Here is a 24,051-nt window from a genome sequence, read left to right on the forward strand (position 1 = left end):
AATCGGCTTTTAGTTTGATTTCGGGATTTTGACCACTGCCCTGCACATTCCACCTAATACTAGGGTTGACAGTAGTGTTCAAGGCAGGACTTGAGTCGACTAATCCGGCCGTTGTGGCCGAGCGGTTCTAGGCGCATCAATCCGGAACTGCGTTGCTGCTACGGTCGCATGTCCGACTCCTGCCTCGGTCATGGATGTGTGTGATGTTCTTAGGTTAGTTAGGTTTAATTAGTTCTAAGTCTGGGGGATGATGGCCGTAGATGTTATGCCCGATAGTGCTTAGAGCCATTTGCTGCATTTGACTCGACTAAACTGTGATTTTGACCACTACAAACAAATGAAAAATTTTTATAATTGAGAACATTTGTCGTTCTTCTAAGTGACCGATTGCGTTCAGACACAGCGTGTGAAATTAGCATGTTGGTTTTACCCTGGACAAACAGTCTAAAAGCTGTAAACATAAGCCTCCGAGAATCACTCACGGAAGGAGTAATTTATTATCGGAATTGCTAAATGCGTGGCTGACGTATACTGATCGTCCAGTCGACCATTAGCAGAAAACAGGTGCGTCTAGGTCGTAAGAGCGCTATCGTACGAAGGCCGGGAATCCGCAGTTGTATTTCCGGCTCGGCAGACATTTTTAAAGCCCGCTCTACAAACCGGACTTGTCGGCCTTTCGAATTGCTCAAGGAGGCTGGAGTGACATCAGTTCCTGGACGATCTTCGTGCTTTTACATTTTCCACGCGTTCCATAAATCATGTTCTTGGGACATTTGGCCTAACGAAAAAGCAAGATAAAGATTCCATGGCGAGTATCTCAAGCTGTTCAATCGAAGACCACCTCGTAACACTTTCTGCATCTGCTTACAGACCTAAGTAACATGTGGTATATTTCGCAAGTTACTGCATAGTGCGTGACGGATGGTTCTTCTTACCATTATTTGCTATTTCCAATTGCGTATAGAATGATGGAAAAATGACTGTTATATGACTCTTGCAAGAGTATAATATCTTTGGCGCTTGTACTCTTGGACTTAGTAAGCGCTAGCTGGTGAGTCTTACCTTCTAGGGTTTTTTTTCATTCGAAGTGAGGCACTATGGACTAAGAGTTAACAATCAATATAAGTTTGCTACATTGCCGAAAACTGACATTTTCAGATTGTGGCAGTGTACCATGTACAAGTTGATTCTTGCTAAGAAGAAAACAGAAACCAGCCACTGTTAATAAAGCTATTTATTCACACAAATAATGCTGTCACCGGTTTCGAACTACAAAGTTCATCTTCAGATTACTGCTCAGTTTTAGATGCACATTTTTTCATGTGAAAATCACGTTTAGATGCACATTTATTGATGTTAACATCAAGAAATGTGCGTCTCGCATTTATTGATGTTAACATCAAGAAATGTGCGTCAAAGCGTGACAATCCGTCTGAAGATCGAAACCTGCAATGGCGCTATTTGTGTGAATGAATAGCGTTATTAACAGGGACTGATTGCTGTTTTCTTCTTTGCAAGAATCAAAACGCTGTAATATAATTTTTCACCTTGAGCTCTTGTTCGTCTACCACCTTTAATGTCCTGCCAGTATCTCTTCAACGCGTCACTCAGTGCCGTCCTCCGGTCTTCTCACAAGTGCCCCCTTCGTCTTTTTTTTTCCAGCTGAAAACCTTCGTAGATTTTCTCAATTTGTTTAAATTCATACCTATCCATGATACTGCCGTCTGGTATTATCCTCTCTTCAAGATTTATCACCTTTTGGAACTGTCCCAATCGTTTTGCCTTTGGCCTTATGAAACTTAAGATTTTCTGAGACGAACATCGGACATTCTACTCGTAAAGATGTGCCCATAGGACACCAACCTTAGCTGATGTTCCCGATTCTATACTTCTGTGGAATTCTTCCTTTCATCTCTTACATATGTGCCCTTCTGTCTATCTGTTGCCTAAAATCTTCCTTAATATCTTGCCTTCTCTTTTCTCTAAAATATCGACTGGTCCCCGTCTGTTCCTAGTCAAAGTCTCTGAAGCATAAAATCACTCCGGTCTGACAAACGTACCGTAGTGTCATAACTTGCCTCCAGTTCTCAGTAACTTCTTATTACAGAAGTTTCTCGTCAGGTGATGTACGTCCAGTTTTCAGATCTTCAGATCGATTGCTTCCTGTTCTAAGTCGTTCTGTTGGGATAGCCTCACCTAGATATCTACATTTTTTCACTTCATTAACCTTAGCGTGATTTAAAATCATCAGTTCTGGTCCGTCTCTAACATTTGTTATGTACTTTGTCTTCTCGAAGCAAATCTGTATTCCTACTTTCTCAGCTACCTCTGTCAGTTGATCAATATTTATGATTACTGAGTTAATATTGTTGGTTAAACGGCTAGGTAATTCGCAATGCTTAACAACCGACGTACACCTGTTTCAGCTTCGGCCCTGGCCTGAACCACTCTTCATTCCCTTTTCTTGTAGATAATTCCTGGGATTTTTAAAAAGCTTTAGTGAAAAATTTTTGTTATTATTGTAAGTAGGCTGTTTAGGTTTTTATGTTGGTAACGCCATGTAGCGCTCTATATGAAAATCACTGAAATGTGCTGTGTGAAGTCTGTGGCTGGTTTGCATTGTTGGAATATTTGCTATTGTAGTGTCGGGCAGTTGGATGTAAACAGCGCGTAGCGTTGCGCAGTTGCAGGTGAGCCTCCAGCAGTGGTGGATGTGGGGAGAGATGGCGGAGTTTTGAGAGCGTATGATATGGTCGTGTGTCCATCAGAAAGAGTAAATTTGTAATACTGTATATCATGAACTGATATATATGATGACTTTTGAATATTATTAAGGTAAATACATTGTTTGTTCTCTATCAAAACCTTACACTTGCTAACTATGCCTATCAGTATTTAGTGCCTTCAGTAGTTAGAATCTTTTATTTAGCTGGCAGTATTGGCGCTCGCTGTATTGCAGCAGTTCGAGTAACGAAGATTTTTATGAGGTAAGTGATTCATGAAAGATATAGGTTATTGTTAGTCAGGGCCATTCTTTTGTAGGGATTTTGAAAGTCAGATTGCATTGCGGTAAAAATGTTGTGTGTCAGTTTAGTGTTGATCAGAATAAGTAAAGAGAGAAATGTCTGAGTACGTTCAGTTCTGAACAGCTGTTTGAAAATCAAATGACGTAAGAAGTTTATCAGCTCTGTAATTGATAAATTTTTCTAAGGGGACGTTTAATTATTATTTATATATATAGTGAGGACGACAATTAATAGTGAACACTGACACTATGAGTATATACGATAACAACAGCAAAAACGTTATAGTAAGCTTAACTCCTCATACAAGCCGTTTGCGAGACAATTCCGAATTTTATCGATGGCCTACCTTACCTTTCGCAATGCCGGGGAATGTGGTGCCTGGATAATGGGTAAGAGTCACATTTTGTTCTGATGTAAGACATCTAACGTGCCAATATGCCCCAGATACGTCAGACATAGCCTGTACGTTTGCGTCCTAGGTCATCAGACCTCGGTTCTTTGGCTTTTTCTGTCTCGGGTTCGCCTCAGAAGTGACGTATGCATCACTCCCATTGATATAGTTGAAGAACTGAAGTTCCGAATTATACAGCCTTTTGTCACACTCCATTGTTCAGCCACTTTCTCGAAGTCCTTGTCAGTAGCAGGAATCCCACTCTGGGAATAACCTGCCGCATTCTATGAGAGAACTGCATAACATCTCCAGCTTCAGAAGACAGTTAATGACATACCTACCATTGCCCCGGTACGCACGCGCCACCCTTGTACATCTTTTCTAGCAAGATCTTTCTCATTTCCCAGCATTCTTAGTGGTGCAGTCTCCTTAAATTTGTTTTCCCCAGAACTCGCTATATCTATTTTGTTCACTTACGAATTCTTTCTATATCTGGCACTGTCATTTTTGTTGTCATTGTGAAGATTTTTTCATTATTATCATTACCATTATTATTATTATTATTATTATTCGTGGCAGCAGTATTAAAAATAGTGCCAGAGCTAGCTTTATTAGTTCATAGTCAGTATTACTTCCTCACACTGTCACAATAGACACTCAAAACATTTTAATACAGTCACGTTAAAATTGTTATTTCTTAGGTAACTATGGTGTAAAAACGGAAATGTATGCGTGAAACCTTGGTGCGATGTAAGAGAGAGGGCCTGATGACCCTAATCAGATCCGATTGAATAAATAAGCAAAATACATCTACACACATTCTCCGCAAACCAAAGCGAAGAGAACGTTTTACCATACCTTTTGAAACGTCCCCTTAGAAAAATTAATGAATTACTGTGCTGCTAAACCTCTTACATTATTTGATTTTCAAACAGCTGAGCAGAACTGAACGTACTCAGACATTTCGCTCTTTACCTATTCTGATCAACACTAAACTGACACAATATTTTTAGCGCAACGCAATCTGACTTTCAATAATCCCTACAAAAGAATGGCCCTGACTAACATTAACCTATACCTTTCACAAATCACTTACCTCACAAAAATCTTCATTACTCGAACTACTGCAGTACAGCGAGCGCCACTACTGCCAGCTAAATAAAAGATTCAAACTACTGATGGCACGAACTACTGATAGGCATACTTAGCAAATGAAAGATTTTTATAGAGAACAAACAATGTATTTACCTTAATACTGTTCAAAAGTCATAATATATTTAGCAGTTCATGACATCCAGTCTTACAAATTTACTGTCTCTGATGGACACACGTTCAGATCATCCACTCTCAAAACTCCGCCATTTCTCTCCCCACATCCACCACTGCTTGCGGCTCACCTCCAACTGCGCAACACTACGCGCTGTTAACAGGCAGCTGCCCAACGCTACAATAGCAAATTCCAACTATGCAAACCAGCCACAGACTGCACACAGCGCAGCCAGTGATTTTCATACAGAGCGCTACGTGGCGTTACCAACATAAAAACCTAAACAGCCTACTTACACTTTTACCACTACTAGCATTTCCTGTTTTGTTCCACTCGCAAATAGAGCGAGCGAAAAGCGAGTTTGTCCTTCCGTACCAGCCCTAATTTCTCGTATCTTCGTCATCATTGCTCTAAATATACGTGACAGTAGAATCGTTCTGCAGTCAGCTTGAAGTGCCGGTTTTCTAAATTTTCTGAACAGTCTTTCGCGAAAAGTACGTCGCCTTCCCTCCGGAGTTTTCCCTTCGATTCCACGAAGTGTGTCCGTAATACTCGTGCTTTGATTGGACGTGCCGGTAGCAAACATATCATTCCGCCTCCTAACTGCTTCTATGTTTTCTTTTAATCTGACCTGGTGGTGATCCCCAACGCTCGAACAGTACTCAATACTGGGTTGCACTGTGTTCTATACGCAGTCCCCTTTATAGATGAACCACACTGTCCTAAAATTCTCCCAATAAACCGAAATTGACCACTCGCCTTCCCTACTACCGTCCGTACATGCTCGTTACATTTCATACCGCTTTGCAACGCTGCGCCTAGACATTTAATCGGCGTGAATATGTGAAACAGCTCATCTCTAATACTGTATTAGAAAATTAAGGATTGCTTTCCGCATTAACTTACGTTTTCCTACATTTGGGGCTAGCTGCCATTCATCACACCAATGAGCAATTCTGTCTAAGTCAGTGTATATCCTTCTACAGTCACTGAACGATGATACTCACATAAAATCGTCATCAACAAACAACCGCAGAAAGCTGCTGACCCTGTCCGTCAGATCGTTTAGGTATATACAGTATAAGAGCGCTCCTGTCACACTTCCCTGGGGCACTCCTGACGAAGCCTTTGTCTTCCATGAACACTCGTCGTCGATGATAACGAATAGTGTTCTGTTACTTAACAAATCTACGAGCCACGCACATTTCTGAGAATGTATTCCGTAATCTCGTACCTTCGTTAACAGTTCCCAGGGGGGCACCATGTCAAATGCTTGCCGGAAATCTAGGAATATGGAGTCTGCCTGTTGTCCTTCACCCATGGTTCGCAAGATACCAAGTGACAAAAGGGCAAGCTGAGTTTCGCGCGAGCGATGATTTCTATATCCCTGGAAATCTGTGTACAGAAACTTTTCCATCTCAGGGTCATCTATTTGAACAGAGAATATGTTCGAGAAATCCCATGATGTAATGAGTGCTGTCGACAAGGGATCTCAGATAATTCCACATTCCTAGCTTTCCAGAAAGCTTTTGACACCGTTCCTCACAAGTGACTGTTACTCAAATTCCATGCATATGGAGTATCGTCTCAGTTATGTGACTGGATTCGTGATTTCCTCTCGGAGAGGTCACAGTTCGTAGTGATAGACGGTAAATCATCGAGTAGAACAGAAGTCATATCTGGCGTTCCGCAAGGTAGTGTCATAGGCCCTCTGCTGTTCCTGATTTACATAAATGATCTAGGTGATAATCTGAGCAGCCCCCTTGTTTGCAGATGACGCTGTAATTTACCGTCTAGTAAAATGATCAGACGATCACTTCCAGTTAGAAAATGATCTAGAGAGAATTTCTGTATGGTGCGAAAAGTGGTAATTGCCACTACACAAAGAAAGGTGAGAGGTCGTCCACATGGGCACTAAAAGAAATCCGATAAATTTTGGGTATACGATAAATCGCACAAATCTAAGGGCTGTCAATTCAACCTAGGAATTACAATTACGAGCAACTTAAATTGGAAAGACGACATAGATAATATTGTGGGGAAGGGGAAACAAAGACTGCGGTTTGTTGGCAGAACACTTAGAAGATGTGACAAACCCACTCAAGAGACAGCCTACATTACACAAACTGCCACAGCGTCTACAAAAATGCATCGACAGAAATGGTGATTACGTCGAAAAATAGCTAAATGTTCAAGCTGTAAACTGATGTAAGCCATTGTAGAAATAAACAGGTCTACGTACTTATAAAAAAATAGGAGACCTTACTCTTGGGATTACCCTCGGAAAAGTCGATACCACTGGTGCGAAGCACCCTCCGCTATAAAGTGTACATCTGACTAAAGAGAATGAAATTACAACGTACCTTATCACGATCCCATGATGATAAACTCAGTACATAGCAGCATGATGCAGTACAGACGCGTAATCTCAGAACCGAGTTAATGCGAGAAAGTCACGATATTCGCTTGTCCACACGCTGTCTCTGTTGTCGGCTGCTTCTCAAATTGTTTTGCCAAAGAGCGTCTCACAAGAAGAAAAAACCATATCTTTCATTTTTTCAGTTCTGCGATAAGATGAAAACACGAGTACCAGAACGTGTGGTGTGCTGTGTTACTGAAAATATCATGTTGAAACCCAGTTATGTTGAGTTGCGTCTCCTAGATTTTCTGCGAGAAACATTTTGCGAGCAACGCATGTCATACTAGAAAGCGCGTGACGCAAGAGTTTCAGTGAAAGTCGAGGGGGCGCCAGTAACGAAAGCTGCGTATGTCTGAACTCATCCGACTCGAGGTACAAGTGCGGAAAGGAAAACAAAGGTCAAACACACTTCTTAAACTTGAAGTGATCTTGGAGTTAAGGTCTCTATCTATGTTAGAAAAACACATTTCGTCGGTTTGGACTGCCTGTAACGAAAGATTAGAAACAAATCAATAATTATGTACCGTCTTCAGTAAAAATATTTTGTTGTTCTGTTACAGAAAGAATATAAAATATTGTAATCGCAAATGTTATCTCATTATTGCTCTGTGCTTAATAGTAAGCTATTTTCTGAGAGGAAAGTGGCAACGATTGATCTTTTTCGCTAAGTCTTTTTCTGTATCACTATCTACAGGTGTAAGTAACACCTCTTTAGTCTAATCTTCGATATTTTTTTCATGTATTTATTTTAAATTGTTACACGAGCATAGTTTTTTCGAGGTTTAGTATTAATGTTTTTTCTGGTTTGTTCCCTTCAAATGTATTCAATGTTTAACTCAACGTTTTTTATTACACTAACAAAGGTGACATTTATTCTGTGTTCGTCGCGACGTTATAGACTGTCAAGACGTGACGAACTAGAAGCTGACGTCCACCATTTTAGTTACCACAAAGATTAACTTCTAGTGGAAGCGATTTGATAAAAAATACCAGTTTGCGTTAGTTTCGAGGGTACTAATGATTTTGATTTCAGTCTCAAGTGTAAAGGAATCACATTCCATTCGTAAACGTACTCGTTCGAAAGTTATTTTCTTTTATATCACGAATTTTGGTTGCGCTGTTTACTTTTACTGTAATGGTTCTATTTCTGCCAATTGACTTTAGATTTCGTATCAGTAAAACTAGAAAAGCTATCTGGGTAAACTGTTGCGGGAACGCGACAGTAATTAAGGACAAGAAGCAATCGTAAACGTTAGTCTGCTAATGTTTTGAGTCATCCAATATGGCGACGCCGATTCGAATCGACGAACAGCGTAAGTTTGTAGCGCCATAGTGTTCGTGCCCCAGTCTTTATTTGAAAAGTCTTTTCCAGTATTGTTCACGAATATTGTGCCCTCTCTGACCATGATAGTCACTTAAAAGTCTGATGATAGGACTTGTAAACCGAAAACCGGTTAACAAAATAAATTAATACTCTAGGACATACACAATATTGTGCTTTTCATTTATAATAAACAGAATAAATTAACAGTTTGCCAAAAGCCGGGTCTGCTGTGAACACGACCTCTTGCTTATCAAGTGCTCCACGGGTATGCACATTACACTGCTGCTGAATCTATCCAACCCCGATCATACGAAATGATAGATTACCCCCATGAAGCTAATAGGTTACTTGGAAAACGAATGCCACCCACATTGGAAAATGTTATTTGGTAAGTTCCTGAACTCGTCAGGATCCTCACGTGTTGCTTATGTCGGGAAAACCGGGCATTTCAGATGAATAATTTACTTTAATGGTTGCTGTATGACAGAGTTTGATCTGGTAAAATAGTATGTGTTCAAACAGTCTGTAAAAATTATTCATGACACATAAACGTCGAGGACATAAAACAATTTGAGGATAAATTCACGTAATTGAAATAGAACAATGATAACAAAATGAATGGTTGTAAAGATAGTCACCAGCATGAATCTGGACAGTTACGATTCATATGGTGCCCAGACACGAATTATGCTGTAACCGTGATTGCAGACTTCAAAATTACAGAAAAAAGATATGAATAAAGGAAGAATCAGAAAGAAACATCAGCTGGCGAGTGAGCTCCAGTTAGTTAACTCGACAGCGAAGCAAACATGAGTGACTACGAGAAAAATCCCCTTTGAAGCAAGAATTAGACTGCAGAAAAACTTGCGTAGCAGTGTGTGAAGCGTGTAGTTCGAGTTAGGAAGACTAAAAAATAGAAAACAGGAATGAACTCCGCTTGCCTCAGTACATCGCGATTTCCGAAGTCGGCAGTGTGCATTGCAAATGGGATTCACTATGACTGCCATTAAAGTGGTTGCCTTACAAGTGGGGTGCGTTGATCTGCGGCCGCTGTTTAGCTGTCGCTGGGCTGCGCCCATGTGATGTGAATGCGAATCAAGGATCTCATCATCCTCTTGATTAGTCCCCGCGGGTGCGCGCAAGTTCAAAGAGAAACTTCGAAGACTTGGCGCAGGGCCGAAGTCAAGAAAACCACGTACGAGCGCAGAGTCCAGAGTAGCTTCACAAGTAGAAGTTCGAATCAGAATACCCATACGAGTCCAAATACAACTAAGAATGCCTCTCAGTTTTTGGTAGCCTTCCTTCAGATCTCAGAAAGTCACCCCGCACAACTTTTTCCTAGTCATCCCAGAAAGGGCGTAAGTGCTCTTCCAATCATGGGTGTGGAAGTCCGTTCCCTATCTCCCAACATAAAGTTAAAATGTATCCGCCAAAGGAATACGTGCACGTATACGGAAACTGGAGGCTAATGGCGCCCCGTTCGCACATCCAGACCTGTTTGACGAAAATTATGGAAATTTTACTGGGCTTCGCACACCACTCTACGAGAAGTGAAATTTGCAAACACCCGAATGGCTATATATTACGCTCGAGGAAACATATGTGGAGACCACACACAGCAGTATAACGGTAAATGGACAGCTGAGGGGATCCACCCGAAGTTTACTAACATGGCAGAGTTCTCAGCCATCACTCTGCTATTGAGGACACCATTTTTCCGTTCCGCCAATCACTGCTCGCGGAAGTTTACCCACGTGGATAGTTGCTGCAAAGGGTCCTCCGACTGTCCATGTGGCCCACTAGCATAAGACCCAACACACTGAACGCTGGGCAGCTCTTCCAGAACGTACGACAGTTCCTTCTGTTTTCGCCCCAGCGAAGAGGTAGGCTCGAGACGACCAGATGCATTTAATGGAAAAACATACTACAAAAATGAAGCGCTTGAGAGGAGGGTTACCTACACTGTTTGTAACCTCCCCCTCACTTATCGACCTTAATGACAGTGAGAAAAATTAAACCGCATATACCTAATGGAAATCTGGGAAAAGCAATCGTCACCGAAATTAATCTGTCGGTAAAGAGGGAGGAAAGGGTTACATGTAAATGAAAGGAAAATGCAAATGAAACTGGTGGAAATTAATTTTGAAAATGGGTAAAGTTAATAAAGAAAGTAAATGTGCGGTCGTTGCGTTAACAATAACTGGCGTTAATTAGATATTTGAGATCTGGGGAAAATCACGGTCGCCAGTCCTATGGACAACTACTACAATAACTGAAAAAGAAGGGTTATTGCACATATAATTAACACTAAAAGCGTGGCAACTGAAGGTTGACACGTGTTGTGTGAAAACTGAATGTTTGTCAGAAGTAATAAATTTCGGTACACTCTGACTTAATTTAGCAAAATAATTGATAAAACCGGAAAATTGAAAGTCAATTTAGTGACTGAAATTAATAGTGAACTTTGTTTCTGAAGCACTACGAAATTCAATAAAATAAGGTTAGTCTTGGACTACCTCAACAATCATTTCAAAAGCTACTTGAATCTACGCAATTTAGAAATAAGAGATTTAACTTTGAACTTGAATTAAATGATTCTGAACAATTAACAATAGTAAAATTTAGTACGCACCAAGCTGAGCTGCAGTCACAGGTAAGCTAAAATACGGTAGCAAAACTCGCACTCTTAATTTGTGCTTGTGTAATCTAAATATTGTAGCTAGCTATGAATACTTTAACTGAACTTTGAAATTAAAAAAGTGAAATGGAATGATATTACTTTAATGCTGGCGTTTGAATTTCAACGACACTCGGGTTCATTCCGGAAAAGGAAGGGACCGTGCTTGGTAATCCAATTGGGACAATGAGCAACAAAGGTTCGTGCTACGTTGCTGTAATTTTGTGAGGCAAATTGAACAGTTTGAAAAGCTGAGGTCTGCCATACAGTTCTAAAACTTTACGTGCTTCCAGTCTTTCTTGTTGGTTGATTGAAGGTTTGAAGTCGTCGATCTAGGAGGTGGCGACAGTCAGTCATTGTCGGCCGTCGCTGTTGCAGAAGCTGGATGTTGGCGCGCCTTCTTCTCGACACGGTCATCAGGCGAAACGGGCTCTTGATGTGCGCCAGCTAATGCTTCCCGTCCGCGACACCGTGTCAGAAACTATCATGGCAAGTCGAGCGCAATTACATGCTGCCAAACCCCGAAAGCGCGGCAACTCGCGGGAGCGTCACACGACACACCTGCTCCACCGCCCTACTCCAGCCAGACCCCCTCTGCCCGCGCTCCATGCGGCAGAGTTAACACTACCGAAGATCCTAAACACTTTGGTTCTCCATACGACCTATCGATGTAATCGTTCGATAGCATAGTTTTCCCTAGGCCAGACCCAGCGTAAAAATACAAATAATATTTACAAAACAAACCAATTATACATCGACATAAATGCATAAATATAAGGAAAAAAATTTATAGTACAATAGATGGAAATAGGAGAATATGCATTTCCGGCGTTACACGTTACACGCTACCGCCCAGCCACTCATGTAAACAACATGCAGTGCAGGTGGGAAGTTGACAAATAAAACTGAATCGGAAAGAAAGACGCAGGAGAGTCCGAATGCAAATTCAGTATGCAAATAGGTTAAAATGTGAGGAGAAATGCCTGAAATAGGCCGCCGCCTTACTCCTGATAATGGTACAGAAAATTAAAATATTATATGATCAAGACGTCAGAAAGAATGTACTACAGATTATCAATGAAGTTTTCAAATTATGAGGGGTCTTTTTTTTGGGGGGGGGGGGGCAGTTGAAGGAAGTGATTGAGTGGGCAGCGAAAAAAATAAAGACAGGAAATTTTACAGTCTGAGTTCATTGCTAATTTTAACTACGAACTTTTTACTACCTTTAACTACGAACTATTGTAGGCCAGCAATTTTTGTTAATCAGTACGACGAAAAACTAGCCAAAGTTGCAAATTTCACTTCTTTTTTTTTAATTCACTCGACGGCTAGTCTCGGGGCGGGACCCATTTTCAAATCATCTTAACATAGTGTAATGGTACTTGAATTGCGTAACCATTACGGCACCTCACCTCAACCTCTCGATACCAGCAATATTCTACTGTGTTTCTGTAAAGTAGTTAACATATTTCTGTGACAACATTCAGATTTGATTTCATTAATGTAGCGGTACTTTGATACATCGATATGTTTATATTGCAATGATATTATTCTTATGTGTATTCTTTCTTTTGTCACTATGATCTTTGACATACTTGTAACTCTTAATTTTGGGCGCGTAAGCGGTTATTAGAGAGTCAAATGTTGGTCGTCATGTTGAAAAGACGTAAATTGTAGTAAGTTTGTGAAATGTGAACTTTAACAGTGAGGAAGATATTTTCAAGTATGTTTTATATTGTGAAGTGATGTTGCAACAAAAGTAATAAAAAAAGAAGTGCAACTTAAATTCGGAGTGCTGATACTTTTTACATCACCATTGTCTTAACTTGCAAAATTTTAGTCTTCAAGAATGGTTTATGAAACACATCTATAAAGCTTTTGAATATCGCAGAATAACACCTAGGCCTCTTTGCATCCGAGCTTGGCATCATCACCACCTAGATTTTCGACGATTGAGCCATGAGTTCACAACGAGACCAGCGCGGGGGAAACACTAAAAGATGATTGCCTAGTTTATCCATTATTTCATGAAATGACTTTATTAGCTGTGCTCTAAGGATACCTGCCACATAGTATAACTTTGTTGTTGCCCGAAAATGCAATATTTAGCAGCGTGAGCAACACTACAATCATAATTAATTTTTGACCTTTGCTGTGGTAGGGTTGTTAGAATAGTCAGAAAAGGAATTTCCAAACATGCAATCATGCAAAAATGTGCAAACGAACAATTACAGATAAGTGCAGTGAAATTTGCAAATTTGGTTGGTTATTCGTTGTACTGAAATGAAATGATCCTATGGCATTTATTGGCCGGGATATCCCGTTCGGGGTTCGGCCACCGTATTGCAAGTCTTCTACCTCTTCGGCGACTTGAGTGTCAATGATGATGAAGGACACACAACACCCAGTCCCCTGCCGGGAATCGAATCCGGGTCCCGTTGCTTGCTAAGCAGTAACGCTACCGCTGCGATACGGAGGCGGACATTCGTTGTGCTCATTTTAACCAATTACAGTGAAACACAGACTTTTAACGCAAATACCATTCATAAATTCAGGCCTACTCAACGAGTAATGGGGAGATACTTGTTGGGAATTCCATTGAGAGAGAGGAAATGAAAAACAGAGCAGGGAGCCGATTGGATTGAAAGCCGTGGCATTGACTCTAATGACAGTGAAATCGTAAGTAGGAGATACAGCAAGACGAATAAATGATAAACGGACCAAGGAGCTTCTTTGTTGGACTCCAAAATATAAGAAAAGACTTAGACGACAACGTAATGCAACGTGAAGAGATGACGTTAGAAAATGTGCAAGAGCAACGTGGCTTCGTATTGCAGAAAACGTCAATGCAGGAAAAAGGTAGAGGATGCATCATGCAATATAGGATGTTTATTTATGAAAGAAAATATTATGATCATCTGCTTGATAGTGAGTTAGTCCATCTTTTGAACGCAACACAGCGTGACAAGGATACAACTAGTACCTGATAGGTTTCCGGAAGGATGTGCTACTAAATGTCAACTCACAGATTGCCCAATTCCCGAAAATTACGAGCCAGGTACCTCTAGATGCGACTCTGACAGGTGACACGTACGTAAGCTTCCTGTCTGATCACCTGCATCCATTCATGTCCATTGTGCATTCACACGGACTTGGCCAATTCCAGCAGGAGAATGCCACAACCCATACGTCCTGAACTGCTACAGAGTGAGTTCAGGAACACTATACAGAGTGGCTCCATGAACACTTTTCTGAGTTTAAACAATTCTGCTGGCCACCAAACTCCCCAGACACGAACATTATTGAGCATATCTGGGATGTCTTGCAATGTGCTGTTCAGAAGAGATCTCCATCCCCTCGTACTCTTACTGATTTATGGACAGCCCTACGGGATTCATGGTGTCATTTCCCTCCAGCACTACTTCAGACATTAGTTGAGTCCATGTCATGTAGTGTGGCGGCACTTCTGCGTGCTCGCGGGGGGCTCTAAACGTTATTTGGCAGGTGTACCAGTTTCTTTGATTCTTCAGTATATGACGTCAAGCTGTTGAAAGAGGTTGACGGTGTTAAATTCCTGGGATTACATCTTGGTCATAAATTCAACTGGGTACTTGCTTGTAGTATTGGAGCCTTCAACTCCCTCTACAGTTTGTATCCCCTACACTTCTCTGCATTTTCAAACTGATTATTCCATGGTGCCTTAGGACGTTCCCTATCAACCGACCCCTTCTTTTAGCTGACCTCTGCAATAATTTTCTTTCCTCTTCCATGTGATTAAGTACGTCCTCGTCAGTTGTCCGGCTTAACACCAACCTGCGGTATTCTTCTGCAAGGCCACATTTCAGAAGCATCTGTTATCTTTTTGTCTGAACTGTTTTGAATATGTAGATACTTTTACACTTGCTGTCTGAAGTCTACCATATAATGAAATTGCTACATGTAAAGCGCGGAGTGAATTCTAAGTTCGAATGTAGTAAATTTGCTTCGGGCAGAAAAGCTTATGATCACAATTGAGCGTGGATTTAGAGAGCAGAACTCGTACGACACAGAGCTTGCCCTTTTCTTGTACGATATCTTGCGAGCCACCTGTGAAGGGCAACGAGAGATTCCATGTTCCGAGATTTCCGGAAAGCGTTTGAAACAATGCACCACTGCAGATCGTTTATCGAAGTCCAAGCTACGGAATAGGTTCCCAGAAACGTTGAGTGGCTCGAAGAACCCAGTACTTTGTCCTGGACGACCATTGTTCGTTACAGACAAGGCTACCGTCAGGAGTGCCCCGGGGAAGTTAGTTAGTTAGTTATGCGCTCCATGGATCATTTTGCACGATAGATCGTAACGATGTTGAACGAATAATTTTACATTCACATGGTAAATTCATTTGCACATAAGTTTACAGGCTGAACATTTCTAAGGATTAAAAAAACCAAAAAAAAAAGGTTTGCAGACGTGAGTTAATAATTCGTGCCCACCACCTTTTCCACATTACAGAAATAGAAATTCCTCTATGGAGTAGAAGGAGTTGTCAAGGACAAATTTTCTCGGTTTGTTATCAAATTTTACTTCTCTTTCTGTCAAACTCTTTTGTTGCAGCATTGTGCACCCTTTATTTTGTGCTAAGGACGCCCTTGATGTGGAGTAACGAATGCCCTTTTTCCTTCTGCTACAGTGATTGAGTACCTCGTTGTTCCTTTTGATCTGTACTAGATTACTTACAACAAAGTTCATGAGAGAATAAATATGCTGTGAAGCAGTAGTCAGAGTGTCCAACAATTTAAAATATGTCTATAAAATGAGGGTTAACACCACATATTATTCTCATAGTACGTTTCTGCGCAATGAAGACTTTCTTGCTTAAAGATGAGTTACCCTAGAACATTATTCCATATGATAATACTGAACGAAAATGTGCAGAATATGTCAACTTACTGATTGCCCAAGATTTGCAATGGTTCTAAGCACAAATGCGGCTTAAATAAATTGTTTTAGGAGTTCCTTAATGTGTATTTTTTGAATTTGAACCTAATAATTGTGAAGTTTCCACCCTATTTATTATTTCCTTACCTTGTGTTATACTCACCATTGGTGTAGTACCTCTAGATGAGCAGAACAGAAAATGTTGTGTATTTTGAAAATTGAGGGTGAGTTTATTGTCATAAAACCAGTTAGTAACACTTTTAAGAACATCGTTTAGCACTTCTTCTACGAGGGGCGTTTGAAAAGTCCGTGCAATAATAAAAACTACTTACGTGTTCGGGGTAAAACTTTTTTTATTTTTCGACAAAGTCTCCTTTTATACTTATACACTTCGTCCATCGTTGTTCTAATTTGTTGATCCCTTTTGAATAATAGGAATTGTCCAAGTCTCCAAAATAAAAATGAGTTGCTGCAATCACCTTCTCGTTTGAATAAAATCTTTGTCCTGCCGTTTCTTCAAATTGGGGAACAAATAGTAGTCCGAGGGAGCCAAGTCTGGAGAACAGGGGGGATGTGAAACGAGTTGGAATCCTATTTCCATTAATTTTGCGACCACAACTGCTGAGGTGTGTGCTGGTGCATTGTCGCGATGGAAAAGGACATTTTTCCGGTCCAATCGCCGTCGTTTTTCTTGCAGCTCAGTTTTCAAACGGTACAGTAACGATGAATAATATGCACCTGTAATAGTTTTACCGTTTTCCAGATAGTCGATGAGGATTATCCCTTGCGAATCCCAAAAGACAATTGCCATAACGTTTCGGGCCGAAGGACTGGTCTTCGCCTTTTTTGGTGCAAATTCTCCCTTGGTAACCCATAGTTTAGATTGTTGTTTGGTCTGAGGAGTATAGTAATGTATCCATATTTCATCCACAGTCACGAAACGACGCTTAAAATCCTGCGGATTCTTCCTCAACAGCTGTAAACTATCCTTGCAACACTTCACACGATCCGTTTTTGGTCAAGCGTGAGTAATCGCTTGCGGATAGCTTTCTCATGTCCAAATGTTTATGCAAAATATTATGTACCTGTTCATTCGAGATACCCACAGCACTAGCAATCTCACACACCTAACTCTTATGTCAGCCATCACCATATCATGGATTTTATCAATGATTTCTGGAGTCGTAACCTCCACAGGGCGTCCACAACGTTCAACATCGCTTGTGCCCATATGGCCACTCCGAAAAATTTTAAACCACTTATAAACTGTTCTAATCGAAGGAGCAGAGTCACCGTAATATTTATCAAGCTTCTCTTTAGTCTCCTGAGGCGTTTTGCCTTTCATAAAGTAATGTTTAATCACCACTCGAAATTCTTTTTCGTCCATTATTTGACAACCACTCGACCTCCTTGATTCACCCGAATGCCAAATGCAAATAGACCAATACGGCAGAAACATGGTGTGCGTTCTTTCCAAAGATGCTGCTAACTAAATGTGACCTCGATACGCGCCGGTGGTGCCATCTTTCGGACTTTGCATGGACTTTTGAAACGCCCCTCGTATCCTTGGATTGATTGCGATAGTAGTGTCAATCACGGGTGACAATGCGGCCGCAATGTCTGCTATGTTACGATAATGCTGCACCAAGACGTTAACGACGTATTTATTTCATTTACTGCTTCCTTCAGGAATTGGATAATGGCGGCTTCGGTTAAGAAAAGTGATTGTTAGTGGAGCATAAACTATACGCTTAATTACTAAATTTATTGCTCACTAGCTTAGGGCCCTCTGCTCCCCTCGCGTAAACTTCATGGCCTGCACAGATTTTTTATTTATTTGATAGGATTTTTACGTTGTTCACAAATTTCAACACATTCTAAGCTTTACGCTAATTAAGGCCATAGAAGCACGTTTTTTTTCTGCATGTGCTTCTGCGTATAGAAAGCAACTTTCATCCCCTAACAGTTATGTCTTTATATCTAACCGAGAAGTGAAATACCACTTTTCTTAAACTTTGCCTTAATTTTTTGCAATGTAACGAAATATTTTCTTAAAAACTTTTATCCAATATTGCACTTCCTTAGGGATAGAATTTCCGGAAACAGTGAAACACTTTTTCTTTTATTTCTGACCGAGAAATCAAATACCAGTTATAGATGTAGCCTTTTAGTAGTTCTTCATTGATTATTTATTTTCAAAACAAGCTATCACCCTTTATTTTACTCCCGTAGTTGTTGAATTTCCAAAAATGCTGAAACACGTATTTTTTTATTTTCTGACTGAGAAACCAAATACCAAATTTCGTGGTTCAAGCTTCAAAATTCCCTTAATAGCGTCATTCTTTCAAAATTCCTTTCATCCCCTATTTCACGTCCATTAGGAGTGAAATTTCGGACAATCACTTCTTAAACGATGCCTACGACACAAGATTCACACCCTCTCCAATCTTCAAGTTTCTGTCCTTGGTAGATGGGCTGGGCGATGATGGGTTAGTCAGTCAGGACATTGCCTTTTATACAGCGTGGTCCATTGATAGAGACCGGGCCAAATATCTCACGAAATAAGCATAAAACAAAAAATACAAAGAACGAAACTCGTCTAGCTTGAAAGGGGAAACCAGATGGCGCTATGGTTGGCCCGCTAGATGGCGCTGCCCTAGGTCAAACGGATATCAACTGCGTTTTTTTAAAATAGGAAACCCCCATTTTTATTACATATTCGTGTAGTACGTAAAGAAATATGAATGTTTTAGTTGGACCACTTTTTTCGCTTTGTGATACATGGCGCTGTAATAGTCACAAACGTAAGTACGTGGTATCACGTAACATTCCGCCAGTGCGGGCGGTATCTGGACCGTTTACCAACTGCGGAAAAGGTCGATATCGTGTTGATGTATGGTAGGCCAGTGAAAGTGTCAGAAAAAAAGCCTGTACCTTGCAAAAGGTGGGGTAGAAGATTTTATTTTTTTAAGTCGTTCATATTGTTGAAAAGGTTAGAAAACCAAGTTTTGCCAACAAAATTTCTCTTGGGAAAACTTTCTGCAGTCAAACAACTTCGAAAATTTAGGACTTTTTTTCAGTTTTTTCAAAATATCTCAGCTTCATTTGCTCCTATCGCTTTGACGTCTACTTTCTTTTTTTCTACTCCCAGTATCTAAGGCGTTACAGCACGTCAAAAAATACCAATTTTTCAAATTTCGAGCAAAGAATAGCTGGTGACGATTTCCACGATGTAAAGTTCTGTAGAAAAGATAAAGTTGTGACTCTCCTTTCTGCGTTCAATTCTGTAAAAGCTGGGAGCACTATAACTACTCCTGTTGATCCTTTAACTCTTTTCCAAAGGATTTGTTTAATGAAACAAAGTGAAGAAGAGTTAAAAGCCTTTCTGAAATATGAACTTGCTCCTTACCCAATGTCCCTATTCTCAGAAAAAGGCATGCGAAAAGGAACAAAATCTTCATTCTACAATGCCTTCGTTCCAGTGGAAGATGTGAAGTCAGGTGGACCGAGTAAACTTTTTGTCATTGATGGAGGGTACCTTATCCATAAAGTGACTTGGACTCGAAATGTTTGCTTCAAGTCAATAGCCCAAAGCTATGTTTCTTACCTGCAACGTCATTTTGGATCTCAATTTGCTATTGTATTTGATGGGCATCCATGTGAGGGAAACAAATGTAGCACAAAGAGTGCTGAGAGGATTCGTAGGTCCGAAAAACATTCTTCGGTTGACGTTGTGGTTGAATCAGAGATGGTGAACCAAGTCCCTCAGGACAAGTTCTTGTACAACGAACGAAACAAGATGCGTTTGACCACACTTCTTAAAATGGAATTTCTGGAGTGTAGCATTGAAGTGCACCAGGCACAAGAAAATGCTGACGTTATAATTGCAACATCTACCATTTCAAGAACCAAAGATTTTGGAACTGTTGTCGTTGTAGGAGAAGATGTTGACCTGCTTGTGCTCACGGCCGGTTTGGGGCAAGGCATTGAAAACTTATTTTTCTTAAAGCCAGGAAGAGGAAATGCAGAAGACAAGTGGTTTTCCACTGCATGTTACAAGTTTGACAGTGAATATATTCCGTTCACTCACGCCTTTAGCGGATGTGATACAACATCTGCTTTTTTTGGTCAAGGAAAAATTAAGTGCCGCAATATTGTTGCGAAAAATGAACACCTAACCTCAGCGCTTTGCACGTTCAATAAACCACATGCTACCCGTGAAGAAATAATAACTGCAGGAGAACAGGTTACTATCGCATTGTATAGCGGAGGTGTCAGCAGTTCCCACACACTAGACCATTTTCGGTACCAGCTATTCGCCTAGTCTGACACAAAAAGCAAACTGAATCTTGCACGGTTGCCACCTACACAAGATGCTGCACAACATCATTCGTTGCGGACTTACCAACAACTCCAAATTTGAAACTTCCTGGCAGATTAAAGCTGTGTGCCGGACCGAGACTCGAACTCGGGACCTTTGCCTTTCGCGGGCAAGTGCTCTACCGACTGAGCTACCCGAGCACGACTCACGCCCCGTCCTCAAAGCTTTACATCTGCCAGTACCTCGTCTCCTACCTTCCAAACTTTACAGAAGCTCTCCTGCGAAACTAGCACTCCTGAAAGAATGGATATTGCGGAGACATGGCTTAGCCACAGCCTGGGGGAAAGGCAAAGGTCCCGAGTTCGAGTCTCGGTGCGGCACACAGTTTTAATCTGCCAGGAAGTTTCATACCAGCGCACACTCCGCTGCAGACTGAAAATCTCATTCTGGAAACTTCCCCCCGGCTGTGGCTAAGCCATGTCTCCGCAATATCCTTTCTTTCAGGAGTGCTAGCTCTGCAAGTTTCGCAGGAGAACTTCTGTAAAGTTTGGAAGGTAGGAGACTAGGTACTGGGGAAGTAAAGCTGTGAGGACGGGGCGTAAGTCGTGCTTGGGTATCTCAGTCGGTAGAGCACTTGCCCGCGAAAGGTAAAGGTCCCGAATTGGAGTCTCGGTCCGGCACACAGTTTTAATCTGCCAGGAAGTTTCATTGTAGGAGTTGACTGAGACAGAACTTTTGTTCGGTTTAGAGAATGAGAGCTTGCTCCAAATGTAGAGAAACGTAAGTTAATGCAGATGAGTAGGAAAGACAACCCTGCGATGTTCGAATGCAACATTATTAGTGTGCTGCTGAACACAGTCGCTGGGATTAAATGCCAAGGCGTAACACTGCAAAGCGTTTTGAAATGCAACGACCACGTAAGGACGGTAGTAGGGAGGGTCGACTTCTGTATCTCGGGAGAATTTTAGGAAAGTGTAGCTCATCTTCAATGCGGGCAGAATATAGAGCACTAGTGCGACTAATTCTTGAGTACTGCTCGTGTGTTTGGGATATCCACTAGAACTAAACAAAGACGGAAGCGTTTTGCCACATTTGTTAGTGGTAGGTTTGATCAACATGGGAGTGTAACGGAGGTGCTTCTTGAACTCAAATGGGAATACTTGCAAACACTATTGAGAAAATTTAGGGGACCGAAATTTGCGGCTGACTGCCGAAAGATTCTACTGCCTCCAAAGCACATTTCGCGTAAGGACCACGATGATAAGAGAAATGAGGCCTCTTACGGAGGCATACACACACATCAAAAAAAGTTTTCCACCACCTCGGTTCCGATAGTTCCGGAACCTGTACAGAAAATTGAAATAGAGAACAAAATAAACATCATTTCTGCCCTTTTTATTGCTCTTGAAAAACACGCATCGCATATTGTATCAGCATACAGTGAGACCTTCAGAGGTGGTAGTACAGATAGCTGTACACACCGGTACCTCTAATATCCAGTAGCACGTCCTCTTGCATTGATGCATGCCTGTATCGTCGTGGCATACTATCCACAAGTTCACCAAGGCACTGTTAGTCCAGATTATTCCACACCTCAACGGTGATTCGGCGTAGATCCCTTAGAGTGGACCGAGCGAGGTGGCGCAGTGGTTAGACACTGGACTCGCATTCGGGAGGATGACAGTTCAATCCTGCGTCCGGCCATCCTGATTTAGGTTTTCCGTGAATTCCCTAAATCGCTCCAGGCCAATGCTGGGATGGTTCCTTTCAAAGGGCACGGCCGACTTCCTTCCCCATCCTTCCCTAATCCGATGAGACCGATGACCTCGCTGTCTGGTCTCCTTCCCCAAACAACCCCAACTCTTAGAGTGGTTGGTGGGTCACGTCGTTCATAAACAGCCCTTTTCAATCTTTCCCAGGCATTTTCGATAGGGTTCATGTCTGGAGAACATGCTGGCCACTCTAGTCGAGCGCTGTCGTTATCCTGAAGGAAGTGATTCACATGATGTGCACGATGGGGGCGTGAATTGTCGTCCATGAAGACGAAAGCCTCGCCAATATGCTGCCGATATGGTTGCGCTATTGGTCGGAGGATGGCACTCACGTATCTTACAGCCGTTACGGCGCCTTCCGTGGCCACCAGCGGCGTACGTCGACCCCACATAATGCCACCGCAAAACAGCAGGGAACCTCCACCTTGCTGCACTCGCTGGACAGTATGTCTATTGCGTTCAGCCTGACCGGGTTGCCTCCAAACACGTCTCCAACGAATGTCTGGTTGAAAGCATATGCTAACTCATCGGTGAAGAGGACCTGATTCCAATTCTCAGCGGTCCATTCGGCATGTTGTTGGGTCTATCTTTACCGCGCTGCATAGTGCCGTGGTTGCAAAGATGGACCTCGCCATGGACGTCGGTAGTGAAGTTGCGCATCATGCAGTCTACTGCGCACAGTTTGAGTCATAACACGATGTCCTGTGGCTGCACGAAAAGCATTATTCAAGATGGTGGCGTTGTTGACAGGGTTCCTCCGAGCCACAATCCTCCGTAGGTAGCGGTCATCCACTGCAGTAATAGCCCTTGGGCGGCCTGATCGAGGCATGTCATCGACAGTTCCTGTCTCTTTGTACCTCCTCGATTTCCGAACAACATCGCTTTGGTCCACTCCGAGACTACTGGACACTTCCCTTGTTGAGAGCCCTTCCCGGCACAAAGTAACAATGCGGACGCGATGGAACCGCGGTATTGACTGTCAAGGCATGGTTGAACTGCAGACAACATGAGCAGTGAACCTCCTTCCTGGTGGAATGACTGGAACTGATCAGCTGTCGGACCCCCTCCATCTAATAGGCGCCGCTCAAGCATGGTTGTTTACATCTTGGGGGGGGGGGGGGGGGTTTAGTGACATCTGTGAACAGTCAAAGGGGCTGTGTCTGTGATGCAATACAGTCAATGTCTATCTTCAGGAGTTCTGGGAGCCGGGCTGATGCAAAACTTTTTTTGATGTGTGTAGATAGTCGCGTTCACACAGCTCTAGGAAGGAAATGAGTAGCAGTGACATGACGTACCCTCCGCGATGCACCGTATGCTGGCTTGCGGAGAGTGTATATAGATGTAGAACAGTGGCCAGGACGGTGTGCTGGAAGGCAGAAAGGACCTGCATGCAGCACGGCGCCGCCGCAGGCGTGTCGCAAGAAGGCCGCGAGAGGAAGCGGAGGGAAAGTCCGTGGGAGTAGCAGGCGGGAGGCGGCGCTGCTTTCGTCGCTGGCGGTCACTTTCTCCCGCGACCCGCGCCCAGCAGACGCGGCCATATGGGGGCCCCTCCCGCGCCGCCATCCCGCCGCTCAGAGCTGTCCGCGGCCACTCTGCTGCGTAACGCAGTCTGAAAAAAACCGGGCGGGTGAGCACACGATAGACAGAAGATAAATGTAGAGGTCTAAATCTCCGTCTACATAAACTAGTGTGCAAAACTTAAGGACGAAAGTAACTTTCGTCAGATGTATTAGGACTGTTGATTTCTTTAAAAATATCGGGAATCAGATATATCGATATTTAAAAATATATTATTGTTGGCCATCCATATACTGAAAAAGGTACCGATATAGCGACGAAAAAAGTACCGACGTACCCGCCTACAAAATTATCGGTTGCACATTGTAATTATACTGCCGGTTTTAAAGCTGTATATTTAAGTATTCTTTTATTATCAG

The 24,051-nt window shown here is 42.0% G+C and overlaps 1 pseudogene; it reads right to left on the bottom strand.

Moving 5' to 3' along the window:
* The window catches only part of LOC124778887, a 42,133-nt pseudogene extending 18,456 nt beyond the window's left edge, over positions 1-23,677 (bottom strand).
* Positions 23,678-24,051: the final 374 nt, after the last annotated feature.

This window comes from Schistocerca piceifrons, chromosome 1 (genome assembly GCF_021461385.2).
Source record: "Schistocerca piceifrons isolate TAMUIC-IGC-003096 chromosome 1, iqSchPice1.1, whole genome shotgun sequence".
Lineage (NCBI taxonomy): Eukaryota > Metazoa > Arthropoda > Insecta > Orthoptera > Acrididae > Schistocerca > Schistocerca piceifrons.